Here is a 24,427-nt window from a genome sequence, read left to right as displayed (position 1 = left end):
CCACCTGCTGCAGGGGGCAAGGGGTAAGGGGTGAGGGGAGGAGGGCATCTTTCCCTCACCCATGCTGTGACACTGCATACGAGACAGGCACAACCTGCTCTCCCGTGCTCATGTCTTCAGGGTCAGCTCGCCTATGTCTCTGAGAACAGGGTCAGCTCTATTGTGCTGCCCAGGTGAGGTGCAGAACCCGCTCTCTTGAGTGCTTCAGCTGGTGAGGAACAGGACCAGTTTTTCCCTAGTGTTTCAACCAGTGAAGGGCAGAGCCAATTCGGTACAGTCCTGTTCCTTCAGTATCAGGAGCCAAGGACATCAACAGAGATGGTAGCTGCATCAGACCACGAACCTAGACATGGACCCCAGCAGCAGCCCAGGCCCAGGCCCAGACATCACCATAGTTCTGAGTGGCAATCAAACCACCCACCTCAGCCTGCTCCTCATTTCTTTTGTGTCTTCTGATATGCCTCTGTCCACAGGACATGAATCATTCTGTCTGTCTCTGTCTTTGTCTCTGTCTCAGTCTCTCTCTCCTATACCACATACCATACATTTGCTCACCATAGTAGTGCCCATCTGCCAGGTGCTGCCAGGTGCTGTATTTTCTCCCCAGAGCCAGGGGTGGAGAGCCATAGGCCTGCAGGTGGGTTTTCCTTTTCCCACTCAGTCTGTCATGGAGCTGGGTAGGACCCTGCTTCCTCATCACAAAGAGATCATAATAGTGCCTAACTGCCCAGTGCCAGAGTGGGCTCCTGCTTGGTGAGGAGGTGTTGCTAGAGTCCTCACACTGACCGTGCCTAGAAAGCCTGGGCTGCCTTTGGTTGAATTCTGCCCTCTTGAGCTGCAATTTTAGAAAGGTGGAATGTTTATATATTTATTTATGTAATTTTTGGGTGCATATGTGTTCATGCGGTTGCCTGTTCCTGTGGGTGAATGTGCAGATGCTGATATCTGTGGGAGGAAATCAATTTCTAACTTATTCCTTTGAGAGAGAGTTTCACTCTAAACATAAAGACCCCTGTTTCTTTTCTTTTCTTTTTTTTTTTTTTCCAGCCTGGCTGCCATCCTGCAAGCCTCAGTGATCTTGTTTCTGTATCCCACTTCTGACCTTCACTATGCCAATGGAGACCTGGAGACCTGAACTAGGGTTCACAGCTATCTCTCTAGCACTGTATTATTACTTATCAGTCCACTTGTTCATTCTTATTACATTACTGGGTGATACCACACAGATGTTGGGTAGAGACATTATTTCAGAGACGTGTAACCCATTGTGGCACAGGGGCTGCTCTGCTAGATGCTTACCAGAGAGAAATGCAAGTTAATTAATAAGCCTCTTTTGTAAAAGACAACAAAAGATGTAGTTTATATCTTCCATGTTTCTGAAAAGAATATAAAATCCAAGATACACAAAAGGTAGAATGACGCTTCATGGATTATAGAAAGAAGAATTTTCATTTTTGTATTAGCAAAATTTATATGTATATATTTATTAGCTACATCAGTAAGTTGAAGGGGCAAGACTGAGTAACTAACATATTTATTCACATCAGACAAACCAAGGAATTTACTGGGAAGAAACTTTCAATACTTAGGCGTTTATACATCTTTTGTAAAAATTTCCCACATAAATAAGCAATCACAATAAAACTAATTATATGGTAACAATAAATCTCATGATGTCTCTAAAAGTATTAAAATACTCCTCTAAGACCAAGTGAACATTTAAGACCCCTTCTCTTCTAAGCCGCTTTCCTATGTAACAGTATGCTTTCCTTGAGACACCATTTTTAACTATAGTAAAGTTTTCACTATACTTTTCTCTAATAAGTGATTTTTGAATGAATCCTAACCTTTCTCCAGTATAGGAAAACACTATAAAAGATACTCAGTCAGGTAAGTCAATGGGTAAAATATAACTAAAAAGAAATTGGGAGTTGGATTGTGGTGGCACACATCTTTGATCCCAGCACTCAGGAAGTAGAGCCAGGTGGAAGGTGATCTCTGTCAGTTCGAGCCCAGCCTGGTCTAGAGAGTGAGATCCAGGACAGGCACCAAAACTACATGGATAAACTCTATCTCGAAAAACCAAAAAACAAAAAAACAAAAAAGCAAAACCAAACAAAAAACAAAAGGGAAGTAAAGTTTCAATATAACAGATTCTTGAAGGGAGATTTAAATACCTATCTACCCATTTATACTCAGACAGCCTATGAACTGTAAAGAATGAGAAGTGAGTAAATATTGTAACTATATACTTTTAGACTCCTTGTGCATTAACAATTTTATGTATGAACTGTGATGGTAGTTGTGCTGGCTCATTTTTATGGCAACTTGACCCAATCTAGGGTCATACGAATGGAGTGACCTCATTTTAGAAAATCCCTCCACAAGACAAGGTTGTAGACAAGCCAGTAGGACACTTTCTTAATCAGTTATTGATGTGGAAAAGTCCAGCCTGTTGTCAAAGGTGCCACCTTCGGGCTAGTGGTCCCAGGTGCTGTAAGGAAGTAGGGTGAGCAAGCCAGTAAGTAGCACTCCTTCGTGAACTTTACATCAGCTCCTGCTTCTAGGTCCCTGTCCGGTTTGAGTGCCTGCACTGACTGCCTTAGATGATAAACCATGAAATGGAAGTGTAAGCAAAATAAACCTTTTCTCACAGAGTTGCTTTTGATCACAGAGTTTCATCATAGCAGGTGAAGCCGTAATTAAGACAGTAACGTATCGATATAGTAATACCAAGAGGAAACTGAGGTAAAATAGGATCCTGATTCTCTAGGATATGGGTCCATGCAAAGACAATCTGATATGTGACCTGATTCAGAGAGAAGAGACATTCAACTGTCAAGCAAAGGTTCACTAGATATCAGTCAGGACTGCAGTAGTTACTCACTAATGTTAAGTGGGAGAAAATTGCCATGGAGATAATGATGAATCAGCTAGTAAAAAATTATGGTAGTCAAAGTAAAAAAAATGTATTTCATCTAAAATGTGAAGATGAGGAGCCAAAAATCTCATTAGGTATCATTATTTCATTAGAGAGTGTCATTTTCTTGGTATTTTATTCTGCCAATATTGAATTATCAATTATTTAGTAATTTCCATTTATTATATTTTATCACATAAAATTTGATATAGGGTTGTTTTTCCTCCCATGTTCATGAATATAAAGCACACAATTATTCTAATGACTAATGCTATCACAGAATTACCTATTAAAACAATAAATAAGCCATAATGATAAAACAAACCTATATTTTAAAATAATTATGCACATACCATAATGATACAACGTCTTTTACTAATCCTTGGCTCTTCCTTTTGCTTCAAATAATAGCTGCTCATATGATCATTTTATGCACTTGCCCTCTTTTTGTCTTACTCATTGGAGGTTATAGGAAACACATTCAGTCATTTTATATTGTCAATGAGGTCACTAACCCTCTGCACGTATGGCCAATTTGGCATTATAGGAAACATTACATAGGTCAAAAGGTAAACCACAAACCAGTGAAGCACAGGGGAAAGCTATGGTCCTCAGTCACATGCTATGTAGCACCCAAACAAAGACTTGCAGCTTCTGCCAAGAACAAAGTTGAGACAAAAAAAAATAGAGTTAAAAAAAGAATCACAAGAGTCACAGAGAAACATTATTTTAAAGATATCAACCACATGCTAAATCTGTGAGATTTCATGGAGTCTGTCATCACATTAAGTAATCAAAATCAATTTCCTAGGAAAGAAACCTAAGATATATATATCTATATATATCTATATCCATATATCTATATATATATCTATATCTATCTATCTATCTATCTATATATAGATAGATAGATAGATATAATTACTGTCTAACCATCACTTACTCATCTATTTTTATTATTACTGCAATTATAACAGAAGTAGGGTATACACTTAGCCCAAATTGGGGTGAATATTAATTGATACATTTCAGTCCAAAGGAAGCATATTCATAAGAATCATTTTGTTGTTAGGAACTTGCTGATTTCTCCATTGGATAAACATTAAATACATACTGGTTGAATTTGTGACACAAGATATCTTAGAAGCTAAGGTATTAGCATTAGGTAGAGAATACTAATAATCCGAATCTTAGCTCAGTGATATTGCTTTACTGTTAATTTCTAATTAAGACCAGAAAAGGTTAACCTTGTGGGTCCTAGGCTAGAGTATCTAAAATATCAACATCTCTTTTTTGTTGTTGTTGTTGTTTCGAGACAGGGTTTCTCTGTGTAGCTTTGTGCCTTTCCTGGAACTCACTCTGTAGCCCAGGCAAGCCTTGAACTCACAGGGATCCTCCTGCCTCTGCCTCCCACATGCTGGGTTAAAGGCATGCACCACCACTGCCCAGCAAATATCAACATCTTACATTAAATAGTATTAATTACCATAAAAACAAAGTTATCTTTTCCCTCATCTGTAACTATTATAGTTATTTGTAAACCTCTTCATTTAGTAATTTCCACAGATTATGCATCGTCAAAGACTATCCCCACCCTGAGCTAAGGATGCAGACTTACAACCAATATCTTCCACCCACAGCTACTAAAGATTGACTATTGGCATGAGAAATGTAAATAATTTTCCACGTATCAAGGACATTATTGAAGGTACCCATTTTCTAGGACAGATACACCAGAATTTCTGAAGTAAATTGTTGTGGTTTTGCAATATTAAAAATGGTTGTTCTTCCATAGAGTAATTTTGAGATTTTTAATTGAATATTATTGATAGTTCATGGCTCTTGGAAACATACAGCTTACTATATGATACACAAATGACTAATTTTTAAATCATTACTTACATCATGTTAATGACACTCACTGAGACAAGCAAAAACAAAGCTTTGCAAGGTATTGAAGAGACAGTGCTCTCGTACCCTTTTCACTTCTGAAATTTTTATATAGTATAGATGCCACCAGAGATTTATAAGTGTGTGTGTATGTATGTGTGTGTGTGTGTGTGTGTGTGTGTGTGTGTGTGTGTGTAAGAATTTGAATAATTATTTGTAGCTTGAGCTTACCTGCCTGGCCCACAGTCAGGACAAATCTCTATCACCTGCCAGTCCCACAGCCGTCAGACCCAACCAAGTAAACACAGAGACTTATATTGCTTACAAACTGTATGGCTGTACCAGGCTTCTTGCTAACTGTTCTTACAGCTTAAATTAATCCATTTCTATAAATCTATACCTTGCCACGTGGCTTATCGGCATCTTCACATGCTGTTTGTCATCGGGGCGGCTGGCAGTGTCTCTGATTCAGCCTTCCACTTCCCAGCTTTATTCTCCTCCTTGTCCCGCCTACACTTCCTGCCTAGCCAATGGCCAATCAGTGTTTTATTTATTGACTAATCAGCAACACATTTGCCATACAGACCATCCCACAGCAATTATTGGAGAATGGGAATATTTGTTTTATGGTTTGGATATTTGGTTCCCTTGTACTGCATTTTTTTCTCTAGGAATTCATCAATTCACAAAACGAAAACTTCAGTTTGCAGATACCGATGGCAGTGGTATCATCTACCCTTGTTTGTCTTGCCTCACAAATCTAACTAGACAAAAGTTTCTCTATTCTTTCAAAGGTTTGCAGGATCAGAAAAAAAAAATCAACTACACTTCAGGATTCTAGAAGAGTTCCTATTTTAGAGCTGGGCGGTGGTGGCGCACGCCTTTAATCCCATCGGGAGGCAGAGGCAGGCGGATCTCTGTCAGTTCAAGGCCAGCCTAGTCTACAAAGCGAGTTCCGGGAAAGGCGCAAAGCTACACAGAGAAACCCTGTCTGGAAAAACAAAAACAAAACAAAACAAAAAGAGTTCCTATTTTAGAGAGAGAGCTAAATTATGTACAAGCTTGACACAAAAGGAAATACTTTTATATATACCACATATATCTGTTTAGGGGCACTAAAATAGTCTAAAAAGAAACACAAATTGAAAAAATGACAAATCCGTGCCAGAAAACCAGGAAGGCTGCCTGCAGCCCTTCTCTTCCCTCTCCGTTTCCCCAGATGCAAGCTTCAAGTCTGGAGAAATACCCATGGCAACCTTCCCTGTCCTTGTCTCATCTCCTGTGGGTACCACAGATCTTCCTACCCTGGCTTGTTGCTTTGCTGTAGGCCTTAACCCCAGCAGACACTGCTCTTATAAGACCACATTTCCATTCCCCTCTTGTTAAAGCTAGAGATCATATGTTCAGAAAAATAACAAGAAGAGAATACTATCAATTCAAAAGTCTCCAAAAGTCTTCATTTTATCCCAATATTTATTTTAAGTTTAATGTATTTCTGCTCATCATTTTTGCAAATGTATGATTTTGGGTTTGTAGATATGATATGTCATCATCCTAAATGAGACTAATTATGTCATGGGCAATTGTAAGGTACTTAGAATTAAGTATTTTAAAGTGAAACAGTATACAGACCCTAAAGGATTGAATAAAAAATCTAAACAATGTTATAACCATAAAATAACAACGTATCTTCCATTACAATTCTCTTTTTCACAAACAATGCTACTCCAAACCTTAATTATCTTTCTTTACATCAGCAGATATATGTTCAGATATTCTTTTTGTACACTGTGAAGATGTGTTTCTGTTTTAACTCACCTGCCTAAAGCGCCTTCTGATTGGTTTAATAAAGAACTGAAAAGCCAATAGCTAGGTAGGAAGAGGATAGGTGGGACTTCCAGGCAGAGATTGGAACTCTGGGAAAGAATCTGAGGTGGGAGAATTCAGCAGCTAGACATGGAGGAAGTTGAACTTATAGTACTGAGGAGAGGTTAGGAGTCATATGGCAGAACATGGATTAATATAAATGGGTTAACTTAAGTTTGAAAAGCTCCTTGGGAACAAGCCTAAGCTAAGGCCAAGCTTTCATAATTAAGAAAAAGTCTCGATCGTTTGTGTCTCGGGGATCGCCCAATGACAGAGAAATGGAAGAGATCTACATGAACAGCCTGGACATGAGTGGGAGTAATGAAGGGCGATGGGTCGAGGGAAAGAGAGCTTGGGGGAGCAGGAGATCCAGCTGGATCAAGAACAGAGAGGGAGAACAAGGAATAGGAGACCATGGTAAATGAAGACCACATGAGAATAGGAAGAAGCAAAGTACTAGAGAGGCCCACAGAAATCCACAAAGATACCCCCACAACAGACTGCTGGCAGTGGTCGAGAGACAGCCCGAACTGACCTACTCTGGTGATGGGATGGCCAAACACCCTAATTGTCGTGCTATAAACCCCATCCAACGACTGAGGGATCTGGATGCAGAGATCCATGGCTAGCCCCGGGTGGAGCTCTGGGAGTCTAATTAGTGAGAAAGAGGAGGGTTTATACGAGCGAGAATTGTTGAGACCAAGGTTGGATAAAGCACAGGGACAAATAGCCAAACGAATGGAAACACACGAACTATGAACCAATGGCTGAGGGTCTCCAACTGGATCAGGCCCTCTGAATGGGTGAGACAGTTGATTGGCTTGATCTGTTTGGGAGGCATCCAGGCAGTGGGACCGGGTCCTGTGCTCATCGCATGAGTTGGCTGTTTGAAAACTGGGGCCTATGCAGGGTCGCTTGGCTCGGCCTGGGAGGAGGGGACTGGACCTACCTGGACTGAGTCTACCAGGTTGATCTCAGTCCTTGGGGGAGGCTTTGCCCTAGAGGAGGTGGGAATGGGGGGGGGGACCTGGGGGGAAGGTGAGGGGGGCGGGAGGGGGGAGAACAAGGGAATCCGTGGCTGATGTGTGGAACTGAATTGTATTGCAAAATAAAAAATAAATAAATAAATAAATAAAAAAGAAAAAGTCTCTGTGTTATTATTTGGCAGCTGGTGTTGCAAAGAAAGTGTGACTAGATATATCAGATAATGGAGTAAAGAAAACAAACTCCAAACATAGTTGTGTAATGTTTGACTCAATTTTCTTTCATGTTACCAATTGAGTCAAGTAGAAGAAAGTTATTAGTGTGTATGAATGTCATTCTTGATTCGGTACCATTAAGAAAGTGATTTTCTGAAGTAGAAGTTAATATTCTCTCTTTTAAAAAATGATTATCAACATTTCCCCAATATGATTGAATACAGAAGCTAGCCATCATAATTCTCAGTAGAAACACATACACAGATGGTAGTCTTAATGGTACTTAATTTTCATTTTTATTCAGATTTCTGAGTTCATTAGTGAGCAATATAGAAATGAGGGTGTATTTAGCATAGCTCTTCCCATTTGGATAACTAGAAATCTCCTTCCTAGCTTATCTGAATAAGCCTTTCTTGAGCTTTTAAAGCAGTCATCAGCTGTGCTGTCAATGAATGGCAAAGATAAGATGGTCTCCCAGCAGATGGAGAAACGTTTCAAGGAAATGTCAAATTTACTCATAATATTCAAGATATCACATTAAGTAAATGGCCATAGAGAATTTTATTCTGCTGCCTTGAAGGGGTTCTATTTTTTCCTTAAGCATTCTATGTTCCCCTTGGTGTATCTCATATATAGTTTAACACTTAACGGGGATTCTACAACTTATTCATGGCATTTTCTGTCTCCTCCCTTCTGTCACCTATTATTGAGGTTATCACTAGTATACTATTCAGATTAATGTATGATTCTCACATGTGTCATATAACAAATGAGTTAGACTCACAGTTTGAGGGTCATGATGTTCTACAGTTGATGATGTGATTTATATTTCCTCCCTAAAGTGTGATGTCTCTATTTGCAGAGGGAACACTATTAAGATTTTATAGAAGTGGGAAGTTCCTGTCAAGGAGACTTAAAATACAATCAGCATTCACACAATGTTTTATCTTGTAAGATTTTGGTTTGGCATTTTTCCATTGAATTATCTAAAATATGGTAATAATGAGTTGTTTCATGTCAATAAGCTCTGGGATAAGCCTGTCTTCCCATTCAGCACTAGGGTAAAGGGATTGCATTATCATAATTACTTTTTTGTGAGTGCTGGTTTTCTGAGCTAAGTTTCTCAAATCTGCATAACAGGTCTTCTTCCAAATGAATCATTTTTTTCACCCCTTTTACATTGCTTTTAATAAGTTTTTATGTTTTAACTTTTGTTTACTTTGTCAAAAATTTAAGTAGCTGGCAAAAACTCAATAATTAAAATATGATGTTTTATAGTTGGCATTAATTTACAATACAGAAAATGCCAGATATTTAAGTAAAAGCAGAAACTTGCTGTCAAATTTCCACCCCTGTTTTGCAGGATGCATCTTTTCCAGCTCTAGGCTTCAGTCCATTTCTGGAAATCTTCGCTTTTTTCTTTATGACACTGAACAATCCATTTAATTTCTTCATACTTCAGTCACCCTATTGTAAAATGAAGATTAATAATAGTATTTTTCTTGAACTCCATATGGTGGCTGAAGGAAATAAATAGGATAATGATCTTGAAATCCTTGTCATAACATGCAGGATGTACAGAGTACTTGATAAATGATCACTATTAGAATTATTATCTCAAGCATAACATTTGTCATAGTTCTTTAATTTCAACACTGGTTCAAATAAAATATGTTTCATGAACCAGGCAGATAACTTTCCATTGGTAGAATCTTTCCTAGAGTCACAAAATTCATATTCAGATATCAGTTAAGTGTTTATGAATATTAATTTCAAACAAACTGTAATGCCGTTGCAATTTTTCAAATTATGATCATCAGTTATAACTAACATTGAAAAACACATATTTTAATAATGATCTATGAAAATAAGAGGTCGTCATCGTTGCGTTTTACTTGAACTTTACATGTTAGAGACTGTTGGGTGCTCAGTCATAAATAAAGCATCTATAGCACCTTGACAAAGGCTCAGAAAATGCCGTGGAGAAGGAGAGAAGATGGTAAGAAGAAGATGAGGAGGAAGACTATGAAATGCTATCCTGAAGATACGAGTTGGCCAGTGCAGTCACATACACATACATGCATAAGACCTGCATAGTGAAATAAAATATGAATATACAAGTTGTAGTAGATGGGAAGAAAATGGGTCAACAAGAGTGGAAAATTGATAAGATGGTATTGGGGTAGGTGGATGTGATCACAGTGTGTTGTGTAAATGCAGGAAATGGCGAAGAAATGTGAAACTAAAAACGGTGATCACTTCACATTTTATGAATGTTCTGCAATTAAATAATTGTAGGGTATTAATGGGTAAATTATAACTTACCAAATTAAGATGTTATTTAAAACATTATAAATATTGGTGCATTTTTCCCATTTGTGAGTTAATTTTTGTATTTGGCAGCATCTTTAATTTTTTTTCAATTCTGATGAATTTTAGTTTATGTATTCTTTCATTGTTTGTGTTTATTAAGTCAAATAAGCCTTTGTTGAGGTATCTTCATATGCTCTGAGGGAATTTTGCTAATTTTTTGAGGGATGCTGACTAATTGGAATGGTTGTATCAGAAAGTTGAAGTGACTACAACAATGTCTAAAGATAGCAATGAAGGGCTGTAACATTTAACTATTTTTAAGGAGAATTTTGTGTGACATATGTCGCTCTGTTGATAGCATTAAATATTCTCTAGGATGTTCAAATTTGGAGTCAGTTATCAGAAACGTTGCTATGGCTTTATCATATATATATATATACATGTATATATATACATATATAATTCTAAATAATTTGTCATCTTATTATGGTTATAAAATGATGATTATAAACCACAGGTATATTTCATATCAAGAAACTTTCTTTTTTTTTGTTCATCCATAAAAAGCAATTGATCTAATTAAGCTTGTCCTGAGATTTCAGCACTGCAGGCAAGTTGTCAAACTCTAATTTAGTTCTGGTCTTTCTATTTTGATCTCTACATGAATGAGGTTTGGAATTTCATTCTTCTATCAAGCTCACCTACATTTTTCTTATAAGAACAACCACCCTACCTAATTTTCTTATTATTTATCTGTTTGTTGGAGTGGCACTTCTAATTTCTTTCAAGAATTTAATTCTTGGATTAACAATTGCTAACTAGCATTAGAGACCTATGTTCAAGCCTAGATTGGCTTTTCCCAAGTTTTTATGAAAGACACCTTTTGATTCCAGGCAAAATCTGTACAAGCCTTCCTTTCCCTCACATCATGAAATTAACAGGTCTGATTCAGCACTAATTTGCTTCAGGTAAATGGGAAGTATAAACATGTAGATGAGTTTATAGGTGGCAGAAAATTCATCGTACATGTTTTGTGTTGTTTATTATAACTACCTTTTGTTTATTTTGCTAGGAAAGCCTTCACTTTCCTAATCTTTCAGCTCTTCTCTCTCTCATCATTTATAGAATGATGATCCAAAACCAGCCTAAGACTGGTTTATCTGAAATGGCCCTGGCCACTTTCCTTCATCTTCAAATATAATGATGCTATGATAAGAATTTCTAAGATAAGCTCAATGTTTGTAAACCCATCCAAACCTTGTGGCTATTTGCCAAGACAAGAGAACATCATAAAACAAACAAAATTTAATAAAAACAAAGCACTTCTCATGTTCCAAAATGCATAAGACATGGGGCGGGGGAATCCTCCATGGTAAAGAGTATGTATTGCTTTTGCCGAACATCTGAGTTTGATTTCTATCCTTTATATCATAAGGCTAACAACACCCCTGTAACACCAGTGCTGGCATCCATGTGACCCTCCCCATATTTGAATGAAATAACACAAAAATAAATCTTCAAATGCTATAAGAGAAGATTACATTTTGTTATATACACACATGAGTATGTGTGTGTGTCTTTCCAAATCTGAGACTGTATTTAATAGCAATACATTATAATCTGCTAGTTTTATTGCCTGAAATTCACTAAGAAAACCTCATTTACCTTGGTCATTTGACAAAGTTTAAGTTCTGTTTCTAATCTTAACTCTAAGATTACACATTAAACATCACAGGTTAAAACATATCTACACATCTATATTTGTAGTACGTGCAATGGCTAGAAAGTATCAAAAGCTCAAAGTAGACATTCCAAAATGACTCAGTGCATATGAATAATTCCACCAAGCTTGACAGCAAACCAAGTTTGAACTTTGGGAAAAACACATTTACAAGCAAAAAATAAAAAAAAAAATAAAAATAAAAATAAAAAAAAGAATTTCTGCAAAACCGCTCTGGCACACAGGTTTCTAACACAAGGATGTTAGGTCACATCTAAATCCCTACTAAAGTGCAGACACAGTCAGCAATGTCAGTGAGTTTTAAAAGAGAAACAGTGTGATTGGATAAGCTATAATCTTTGGATAGTTAAACAGTTGTAACATGGAAGAAAAAAGAAGACCAAAAATGAAAAATTATTGTGTATTTATAACATCAAAAGGTGGAGGAAGCTCAGATAACAGGAACCCACATGAAAATAAAATTATATCACCCTGAAAGAATAAGCAAGCTCTCATTACAAATACAGTACAAGACAGAGTTCTCTGAAAAACTATAGCCCAAAATAGAAGATATGGCTGAGCATGATGACTACATATCACTTAATGTTTGTGTTAAGGTATCTAATGGAGAAAAATTTGTTCAGGACTCCTCTGGCACATGGGTTTGTGACTCAAGGATGTTAGGTCACATACAGAGTTAGGAAACGAATAACTATTTTAGGGAACTGAAATAGGCCAAGATAATTTTGTTCTGGATTTGCAACACTGTAACTCTCTGCAACCTCTGAGGTTATGAGCATTCTTCAGTGGGAAACACAGATGAGGCTCTTTTCTGGGAACATCAGCTAAGAGTTTCCTCCTTGGTCAGACATCACATTTTATGAATGATCACATTTTATGAATGGGGAAGCTAATTAATATTCTACAACTGGATATTATGGTTCAGTTCTAGAATGGAATGAAAAGAGACTAGGCAGGAATGGAGTATTCAGAATAGAAATAATTGGTAAAGCCATTAAGGAAGGAATCCCTGGTTCATAGCAAATTTGTTTCTAATTTTGCTCTTTGTGTCCTCTGTCTGATACAACATTTACAAATGACTCATAGAGCTACAACACAGTACGACTTAAAGAGTCTAAAGTGGGACTTTAATAAAGTAAAACTGTTATTCAGACAGTCCTTTTTTATTTTATTAAAACCAACGTGTTATAAAGAATGTGCAAATTTTAAAAATCACACAGTTAAATTAATGTTTTATTTCAGAGTATTTAATATTTGATCTTAGGCATATTACTTTACTTATTTATCTTTTAATATCAACTTTTTTAGGTAGGTCTTGCATGGATAATCTAATCTTTTTAAAAATATCTATGTAATTGAATAAGATTACATCAGTTTCCTCCTCCCTTTAGTTCTCCCTGCCCCTCTAATATGCTAGCCTCCTTAACCCCTTCACATATGGCCCCCTTCAAGCTCATAGTCTCATTTTCTTTGATATTATTGTCACGTGTGTGTGTGTGTGTGTGTGTGTGTGTGTGTGTGTGTGTGTGTGTGTGTGTGTGTTGCTAGAGTTTTCCTGCCTGGCCCACAGTCAGGATAAATCTCTGCCACCCGCCAGTCCCACAACCACTCAGACCCGACCAAGTAAACACAGAGACTTATATTGGTTTCAAACTGTATGGCCGTGGCAGGCTTCTTGCTAACTGTTCTTACAGCTTAAATTAATCCATTTCCATTAATCTATACCTTGCCACATGGCTCATGGCTTACCGGCATCTTTACATGCTGTTTCTCATCATGGCGGCTGGCAGTGTCTCTCTCACTCAGCCTTCCACTTCCCAGCTCTATTCTCCTCCTTGTCCCACCTATACTTCCTGCCTGGCCACGGGCCAATCAGTGATTTATTTATTGACCAATCAGCAACACATTTGACATACAGACCATCCCACAGCACTTCCCCTTTTCTTTTCTTAAAAAGGAAGGTTTTAACCTTTACACATCTCCAAAGTCAGCTTGGTATATTTGGGAATTTGGGCGTAGCTTCTCTTACTACTTCCTGCTGGAGGGGGGCGCTGTATCTTATGGGGACACAAAGAATATTTTAGGGTTATGGAGTAGTCCATGAGGGTGTATCGTCTGAGCCAGTTGCCTTGAAATGGTTCTGGATGTTGGATCATCTGGGCCATGGTGTCATCGGAGACCTTTCAGGGGGTCTTGGCTGGTCAAACCTGATGTGTCTTAATCTGGAACAAATCCATAGCCTCTGGCTTTCTGTGGAAACAAAAGCAGAGACTCTTTTCCAAAGCAACATATCCTTACATCCAAATTTTAAAGTCAAGTTACCTTTAAAATATACATTTTGGCATAACTCAACAGCTTTTGTAATCAAATGTTTTTCTTCAGTTACGAATATCAAAGAGAACATAATCCAGATTCTCTGTGTGGTAGCCATCTTTACGTGGCTTATTTTTTTATATTGGCTTGAGCCTATTGTTTTAAACTGCAGCCTTCTAAGCCTGAAACGGCGCTGGTGCTGCTGGCTCCGCCCACTTCAGCTTCCCAACATGGCGGTGGTACGTTTTCCGCCAGCTCTGGGAGACATCAACTCTCAGAAATAGTGGGTCTATGCTTCTATCAAAGCAGCGTGTAGCCCAGAAACCTCTTTTTTTGTTTTGTTTTGTTTTGTTTTGTTTTGTACTAGCAAAGGCTAAATCCACCACACAGCTTAATGTGCCACTTGCAGAGGCCTCATTCCCGCCATATGGCAAGTTGAGCATGCACGCTAGGAACCCACCAGTAGCTCAAACCAGCAGCTGCCGCTCATTTGAAAGAGACAATTAGGAAGCTGTTTTTAGCTCCGTTTTAGAATCTTTTTTCAGATTTTTAGGTGGAAACTCTTGCCACCACGTTGGACGCCATTTGTAGTTAGAGTTTTTCTGCCTGGCCCACAGTCAGGATAAATCTCTCTCACCTGCCAGTCCCACAACTGCTCAAACCCGACCAAGTAAACACAGAGACTTATATTGGTTACAAACTGTATGGCTGTGGCAGGCTTCTTGCTAACTGTTCTTACAGCTTAAATTAATCCATTTCCATTAATCTATACCTTGCCACATGGCTCATGGCTTACCGGCATCTTTACATGCTGTTTCTCATCATGGCGGCTGGCAGTATCTCTCTCACTCAGCCTTCCACTTCCCAGCTCTATTCTCCTCCTTGTCCCGCCTATACTTCCTGCCTGGCCACGGGCCAATCAGTGATTTATTTATTGACCAATCAGCAACACATTTGACATACAGGTCATCCCACAGCATGTGTGTGTGTGTGTGTGTGTGTGTGTGTGTGACAGACAGAGGGGGCTGTTCTAAAAGCTGACCACTGTATAATGAACAACCAGTCATGGGGCTCATCCCAAGAAGAAGCTTCTCCCAGCAATCATAAATATTCTTTATATAATAATAATCCCCTAAGAGTGGGATTTCAAAATTTTCTCAAAAATTTCCCCTCCCACTTCAATATTTCCATTGATATTGTCAATATTTGGATCTGGTATTTGCAGCCATTTCTAGGATAGACTGTTTCACAGCTGACTTCCTGGTGGTATTCTGGTTCTTATCCTGTTTCTGCCTCTTCTTCTGCTGTGTTTCCTGAACGGTAGATGCAGGGGCTGTGATGTAAATGTGTACTTCTGGGCTGGGCTATTCACGATCTGTTGATTTCTACAATTGTGTCCAAATGTGGTTTCTATGTGATGGTCTCTATTTTCTAGAAGGAGAAGCTTCATTTTTGTTGTTGTTGTTGTTGTTTTGTTTTGAGACAGGATTTGCTTTGTAGCCTTGGCTCTACTGGATCTCATAGACCAGGCTGGCCTTGATGTCACAGACTTACTCCTGAGTGCTGGTGTTAAAGGTGTGTACCACCATCACTCAGCAGGAGAAGCTTCTTTTATGAGAGGTGGTAGCTACACTTCTCTGTGGGTATAAGGATAAAATTTAGAATGTAGTAAGGAATCATACTGGTCTAGCAAACTGGCAACAATATATTCCCTTCTAAAGCCCATGACCACACTAGGCCAGGAAGCTGTTTAGGTTTCCAGTACCTGGCATGATGTTAGGCATTTCCACAATTTTTAGTTATAGTTAACTCAGTTATATTGTTTTCAATTTTAGGTTTCAACTCTCAGAACTCGATAAACAACATACTTTAACATTCTGGCTTTATTCTTTTCTGTCTATTTCCACTCTAAGAGTGGAATTATGATAAATTTTTTTTACACAAAACTTTTCCTACCTTAAAGAACTTTCATTTTTGTTTATATTTCTCTATTTAAATTCATTTTATAATTATGATTTAATATGTCTTTTCTTATTTGATGGTTTCTTTCTGTCCTACTATTTACAAAATCATAAAAGCGCACATTCTTAATTAAACAATTGTATTTTAAATGAAAATTTAAAAATCAGTCTGAAGTATGTAAACTAATAATCATGAGTAAAGGCAAAACATAAACATAGACTCAAAAGGATGAATTATTATCAGGAATTATGAAACAGAAATTATGTTTATGATGTGATGAAACACATTAGGACCATTTCTAACCCTTAAGATGTCTTTGCATGTCTCTAAACCAACGGTCTTTTTCAAAGGACTATATTTTTACATAGTAAAATCTTTGAAAAGTTATATTAAAAAATATAAACATTGTAACAAGCAAGTTATAGAATATGTGACATGATTAAAAGGAAAATCATTAACATTTAATTAGTTTTATAATCTTTGTATAAAGTTCATAAGGAAAAGGTGCATGTTTCCAGACAGTTTAAGAGAAAAGGCTTTTCCACAGATAGATAGGAAAGATTGAGGTAGTAATGGGAGTACATACTGTTAAGCAGGGTGAGGGCTTTCGCTGCAGTCATTTTGTTGGCTATATCAGAGCCATTTGGGAGTCTGTGGATGGATCACAGGTCAATACTTAAACTGAATCTTATGAATGAGTTAGCAGTCTTACGTCAGGAAAATGATTAAAAGTAAATCAGCTGTCAGAGAAAGAGCAATTCACTGTTGTGGAGAAACCAAAAATCTGGCTACTTTTCCAGATCAGGGAGTGGTCAGAGAGGGAAAACGGCATAGAATGGTATGGTACTATTTCAAAATAGTCTCCCAGTTATAGCCCAGTCACCATCACCCATAGTCTCAAGGTACTCTTTCCTAGTAAAGCTTATTTGACAGGTAGTTCTGTGGCCTCTCCTTTCCCATACTAACTGTTGCATTTGTTTATAATCATTGAATGTAAGTTCATGATGACTGGAAAATTAACACAAAAAATAATAAAAATTAAACAATGTTAATAGGCTACCAAAATGTGTCCTAAACATGATCTAAGTACCTGCTTTTTAAAAACTTATGCTAATACATTTATTAAGGTGAATTGCCAAAAACTTGAATTTTTATAATAAAGGTAATAATGAATATTTTTTAAATCACAGTAAAGTGAAATAAGACTGTAAGGCAATTAAAAAAACTGGTTTGAAAAACAATGTACCCACCAGACTTGTAAAATATATATGTGATCTCCATATGTAACAATTTGCCCTGCTGTATGCAGGCAGGAAATGAGGATGAATTCACTATGGAATGGAAAACGCATTGATTGTTTTCAATCCTCATTTCAAATTTCCATTAAGTTGATTTTTTTGGACCTCTCTCAACAGGACTTTTAACTTCATTTTTTTTTATCATTTAGAAAAAATATTTAAGCTCATAAGTGAAGCATTGTGCCTTTAAAATGCAAATTTTATCATGTTTTCTGTATGACCTGATAGCTAGTTCTTTAAAATGCAAATTTAGAGCATTATATATTAGCAGATAAAAGAGATAATTGAGAATTAGACAAATGAGAAAAAAATCATTAAAGTCACACCTATCCTCTTCCAGAAATTTTAGTAAAATTATTGCTGACACCTTCTCCCATCTTCCAAAAACTTGGATTCAGACATTTTATGAAATCATAAGCTTTATGTTGACAATATATTGAGCACAGCTAAATCTTTTAAAATAAAAGCTATGTATTTTCCAAGATCTTTGAGGAACGCTTTTTATTTTTCAGTGTCCTGTACTTGCTTGACAAATATCTCCCTAGATATTTGACATCTTTTGAGGCTACCATAAAATTAAATAAATTATCCTCCCAATTTATTTTTAGATTCTTTGTTGATATTACATAAAAATTCATATTTGTAAATATATTTTCTTTTATTCTACATCCTTTCTTGGGACATTTATTAAGTCTTATGTATCTCTGTGTGTCTGTATTCATTACTTTGTAATTTTTTGTTCATGTGATCATTCATCTTGTCCTGGAGAGATGGCTTGGCAGTTAGGAGACCTTGATGCTCTTGCTGAAGATTCTCATTGAGTTGTCTATATTCTAGTTTAAAGCCTCAATAATCATCTGGACCTCCAGGGATCCAGAGCCTCTCTTTTCAAACTTTCTGCCCCTGTACTAATGTGAACATACACCCATCCAAATCAGTACACCAGTACATAATTAAAAATAAATTTTAAAAGGATAATTCAGCTTATATATGATTTTATTATTTTTCTGATATAATGTCTTTTTATTACAATTGTTAAGGCAGAAACCTTTAAGTTCAACATTATGTTGTTTTCCTTTGCCTTTTAAAAGTGTTCAACTTTTTAATATTTTTCTTTTAGCTTTGAGATCATAATTGCATCATTTCCTCTCTCCATACCTTCCCATATACCCCTTCTTGAGTTCTTTCAAATTAGTGGTCTCTTTTTTCTTTAAGTGTTGTTACAAGCTCCCTTTTCATAAATTTCCTTAAAATGGTCAAAGAGAGGGTTGGGGAGGCAGTTCAGTAGTTAAGAGCACTTGCTCTTCTTACAGATGACCTGGTATCCACGTGGCTACTCTCAAATGTCTCTTAACTCCAGTTTCAGGAGATGAAATGCTCTCCTCTAGCCTCGAGGGCATCCTACACAAACATGGGGCACATACAGACAAATGGGTTCTCTTCCCTACTTTTGGAAGTATTTATAGACTATTACAAAGATTTTCAACTTTAAAAACAAAACAGAGAAAAGGTGATTACTGGGTGCCCTTTCCAAATTGTTACATTTACACAACTCCTATACTTTAGGCACACAGAAAATTGTAATAAATAAAGCAGAAATATTGTAATGTGTAGAGGACCAGGGCACCTGTACCCAATGAGTGTCTTCTGAACATGACAGATATTTATACTCATGAATTCTCAACATGATCACCTAAACCCAACTGGCATAATGATAACACCAATTGACATGTCAATGCGTATGGAGACATTTCCCAAGGCTACTTCCCTAGAAAAAGTACTATAAACAATTAATGGATACTTAGAGAAGGAAATTAGTTTTCTTCAGATATGATCTTTTGTGGGATAATGCTTTTGTACACTGGTTTAATAAAACACTGATTGGCCAGTAGCCAGGCAGGAAGTATAGGCGGGATAAACACACAAGGAGAATTCTGGGTAAAGGAAGGCAGAGTCAAGAGATGCCAGCCTGCCATCCATTGAGCAGCATGTAATGCCACACATGAAAAGCCATAGAACATGTGGCAACATATAGATGAACAGAAATGGGCTGAGTTTAAGTGTAAGAGCTACTCAGTGGTAGGCCTGAGATAATGGTTGAGCAGTTTTAATTAATATAAGTTTCTGAGTGATTATTTTATAAGCGGCTGCAGGGTCTGTGGGGCTGGGCAGGACCAGAGAAAACATCAGCTGTGGTGATCCTCCACAACCAATTTCAAATAGGCAGCCCTGAACACATGTAGATATAAGCAACATTAAATAGACTCAGTGAATTACATACATACATACATGAGTGAATGTATATTATATATATAACATATATATATATACATATACATATACATATACATATATATTGATTAAAGGAAAGGTCATGAATTTGAAAAGGATCTAGAGGAAGCATGGAAGAAGTGAGAGGGAGGAGAAGGAGGGTAGGAATGGTATAAACACAGTACACAGGTATAAAATTTCAAAATTAATAAATTTAAAAAATAGATTTTTTTCCAGGCGGATCTCTGTGAGTTCGAGGCCAGCCTGGGCTACCAAGTGAGTTCCAGGAAAAGGCGCAAAGCTACACAGAGAAACCCTGTCTCGAAAAACCAAAAAAAAAAAAAAAGATTTTTTTAACATTTCAAGAGATCTTTTGCTATTTATAGCTTCCCCATATATCTGGAATTTGGGGTCAAGACCTATCTCTGTTAATCCCATCATGCACAGCTCACTCCTCTTCAACAATAAACCATTAAAAACACAAGTGGAAGCAAACGACAGATAAAGGAGCTTAGTTCAGTATGGCCACATTTTGAAAGCAAACAAATAAATGGGTATAAGCACCCAAAGTACACCTTTCTGTGTTTTGACATGAGCTTTCAACTTAAAGTTATTTGATGTTTATAATTATCATTTGTTGAAGATACTCTTTTCTTTAATGTACTTTTTTGTTTCTTTCTCAAATATCAGATGTCTGTAGTTTTAGGTATTCATGTATATGACTTTTGTTTTGTCAGTTGGCCTACATGCATGTCTTCTTTTGTGTGTGTGTCAGTATAAATATATTTTATTACTATATCTCTATCATACCTCTTGAAATCTGAAATGACAGTCCCTCTAGTATCACCAGGCATGAGAAAAAATTTTTTAGAAGAATTGATTTGTTAGTACAAATAGATTGTGGCTGTTACTATTGTTTGCTTCTCAGAAGTTGAAGGGAAGCCTCTGTTGTTGAAGACTGAAACCTTAGGACACAGATTATTTCACTTGTATCTAATATGAAAGCCTCCTTTCTGTGTTCTAGATTCCTTGACAGCAAAAAGTACTATGGTGAGCTGCGAAGTGAGAGAAGCAGTTATGAGAAACCTGAACAAACTCCTGGAAGCATGGGTCTTAGTGGAGAATTTACTGCTGCCACTGCATTAGACAAGTATAATTCCTAACTACTTTCTAAATCATCTTCTCACACACACACACAGATAAGTGTAGCTACCCACCTCATCAAGGAAGTTTCCTTTACAAAAGAGACCATCACATCAATCTACAACTGAACACAATGCAGAGATCAGCAGATCATGGGAAGCTCAGCCACAACTGACACATTTCCATCACAGCTTCTTCATCATTGCAGAAGAGCTGGTGGAAGGAATGTAAGAGACAGAATACCAGGAAACCTGCTCTAAAACAGACATCAAGAGATATGCTAATGCTTCAGGGGAGAAATGGCAAGGAGCCAAACCCCTGGACAAGGAAATACAGGCAACTAATGACTACTATGAGAGGGAGAATTAGTGTCTACTAAAGAGCCCCTATTTGGCTGTCCAATACAAAGTAGACATCTCTAAAACCCAATACACACAAACACCAAAATTTCAGCCAAAAGATTCAGCAGGCTGTATTTATATATTTGTGTACACACACACACACACACACACACACACACACACACACACACACACACACACACATCAACACATATATAACAGTAGTAATTGTAGAAGAAGAATCTGTCAATTTGTCAATTTGTGAGTGATGGAGAAACATAAAAGGAGATGGAAGGATGGAGCTGGGGAGAGGCTGGGGAGAGGAAAGGGAAAAGGAAAATTATGTAATAATATTTCAATTAAAATGTATAAAACAGAAAAAAAACAATTTAAAATTCACTTGGATTTTCCATGTTGTGTGAGAGTAGCATAAATCCCTAACAGATGGAGGAACAACTACTTCCCAAGAAAACGTTAACTTTGTGGTACCGATAACTTATCACACAGCTAAAGCTACATATTCATGTTTCTTAGAGTTTGTTTAATCTTTTCTATAAATTTTAACACTGCTGCAGGCAAGGCAGAGAGGAGCTCAGAATTTTTCTTTCTCCAGTTCTGCCTGAGCTAAATAAGCCTAGTGCATTTCAGTCGTGCGCACACCCCACTCACTCCAGATTATAGAGATTTTAGGTTTTTTTCTAATCATAAAATATTAGGTTTTTCCAGATGCTTTTTCCAGAATGATTGGGATACATATGTATCCCTTTTTATTTTTTATTTTCTTCTTTTTATTCCATTAGCTAATTATATTACACTTACTATTCTTTTTTCAGTTGTTACTTTTTTTCAGGGGCCTGGTAACCCCTGCTTAGTTGATTCCATGGGTTGTGCTCTGCTGCTGTCCTCGACCCCTCTGGCTCCTACAATTCTTCTGTCCCTTTTTCCACAGGGTTCCCTGAGCTCCAAGGGGAGGCACCTAGCAGAGACCTCCAATTTGGGCTCTCTTTCTGCCTAATATTTGGCTATGTGTCTCTGCAGCTATCACAGTCAACTGCTAGAGAAAGCCTCTCTGGTAATGATTGGGCTAGACACAGATCTAAATATATGAGTATAGCAGAATATCATTAGTAATTATTTTATTGATTTTTTTCTATTCTAGGACTCTGTGCTGTCCAGTATCCAGGTCCTGGTTATCCAGGCAGTATCGTAGTTTGGGCTCAACGTAGACCAGTTATTGGTTGACCACTCTTACAAGTTCTTTGTCTCCACTACCCCAGTACATCTTGCAGGATGGATAGTTAGTAGTCAAAGGTTTATATCCCAGTCCTACCACTGGAAGTTGCTTGCCTGCACTTGGGACCCTTTTCCTCCTACGGATTGGCTTGCCTACTGGATTTGGTTTGGACTTAGTCTTACTGTAACTTGTTATGCTGTGTTCATTTAATACGCTTGATAGACCTGCTCTTTTCTGAAGAGAAATGGAGGAAGAGGATTTTGTCTTGGGGAGAAGGGAGGTGTGTAAGAGAGGGAACTGAGAGTAGTGCATGGGAAGGGGGAAACTGATTGGGATGTATTGTATGGGAGAAGAATTTTAAAAAATTACAGCATGGTAGGTATTAATATATGTTAGAGTGCATGTATGTGTTAAAGGGCTTTTAAATTTAAACCAAGCTATGAACTATCTCATTTATCTCCACACATATTCTATAATGTGGTTGTGTATGAGTAATCATGCAGTAATAAAAAGATGGACACAGTAGTACATGCCTACAATCCCAGAATGTGGGAGGCTGATACAAAAAGATCATGAATTCAAAACCAGCCTAGACTAAATGTAGGGGATAATGAGGTGGGAACACACAGATCAATAAGTTTCATGTTTAAAACAAACAGGTCAATTACTGGCACTATAAAAAAAGAAAAAGAAAATATAAAATGAATAAATAAACCAAAGAGGAAAACATGGAAATAAACTCAGCTATATTTATGTGTTTTTTTCTTGCCTTGTTTCAATTCTCAGTCCAGATTTATTGGAATAAGTGCCTTCTAGATAACTTGAGTACTTTGGTTCTTCTGCTGTCCTTATGATGTTAGTGAGAAACCATGGGAATTATACCTGTAACTTAAGGGAAGAATGAATTGTTAAATTCAAATAAGGTCCAATATACATTGAGCCCAGTTGCTTTTGAAGAAATCCTCACTTCTAGAATTTAGACTATTCCCAATGTCCTGCCTCACAGTGGTGAAACCATATCATTTCTCCAGCTAGAAAAGGAAGCTTTAGATTTACAAACTTATCAATTTAGTTTGATTATGAGTATTGTAAAGAGTTCAGAATACAGTTCCTCTCAGAAAGAACCTTCCATGAGATTAAAATAGGCAAATCCTATATTTCCCTTTACAGTGGTTCTTATGAGTGGGAACAAAAGGAAAATATTTTAGCCAATTCTTGCGAACTGATTGTCATAATTTGGCCAGAGAAATTTTAAAGTACTGTGATGATATATTGTGTCCCCCAACATATTGTGTACCCTAATAAATCTTATTTGAGGATTAAAGGAAAAAGCCAGCCACTATACTAAACATAGAAGTCAGCCAATGGTAGCACATGCCTTTAATCCTAGCATTCAGGAGACAGAGAACCAGATTGAGTTCAAGGCCACACTGGGGAACAGAGCCAGGCATGGTGACACATGCCTTTAATCCCAGCACTAACCATAAAGGTCTGGAGGTCTGTACAGACAGACCCGAAGAGCTGTAACTGTGCAGAGAGAAGAAGTGAGATGCAGAACAGAAAGGCACATAGGTATGGATATATAGGAAATAGCTCTCTTTGGCTGAGGATTTCCAGGTGGTAAGAATGTAGCTGGCTTCTTTCTGCTTTTCTGATCTCTCAGTTTTTACCCCAATATCTGGCTCTGGGTTTTTTATTAATATGACCATTTAGTAATTCATCTTACAAAGTACAATGAACGTTTTACTCTTTCTGTTTCATATAACTGTCACTGTATTCTCAGAATCAAGAAAATTTCATACTCTATTTGAAATAAAAGCAGATACATTGTCACTGAGGATGGTCCTTGCTGAACTTGTAATAGTTTCCTTTAAAGTCCTGTAATAACCCACTCAATATATCCACAAAGCCTAAAAGATATTTAAGTCTTATTGGA

Source organism: Peromyscus californicus, unplaced genomic scaffold (assembly GCF_007827085.1).
Source record: "Peromyscus californicus insignis strain IS unplaced genomic scaffold, ASM782708v3 Scaffold_9__1_contigs__length_137607984, whole genome shotgun sequence".
Classification (NCBI taxonomy): Eukaryota; Metazoa; Chordata; class Mammalia; order Rodentia; family Cricetidae; genus Peromyscus; species Peromyscus californicus.
Note: the sequence above shows the minus strand (reverse complement) of the source record.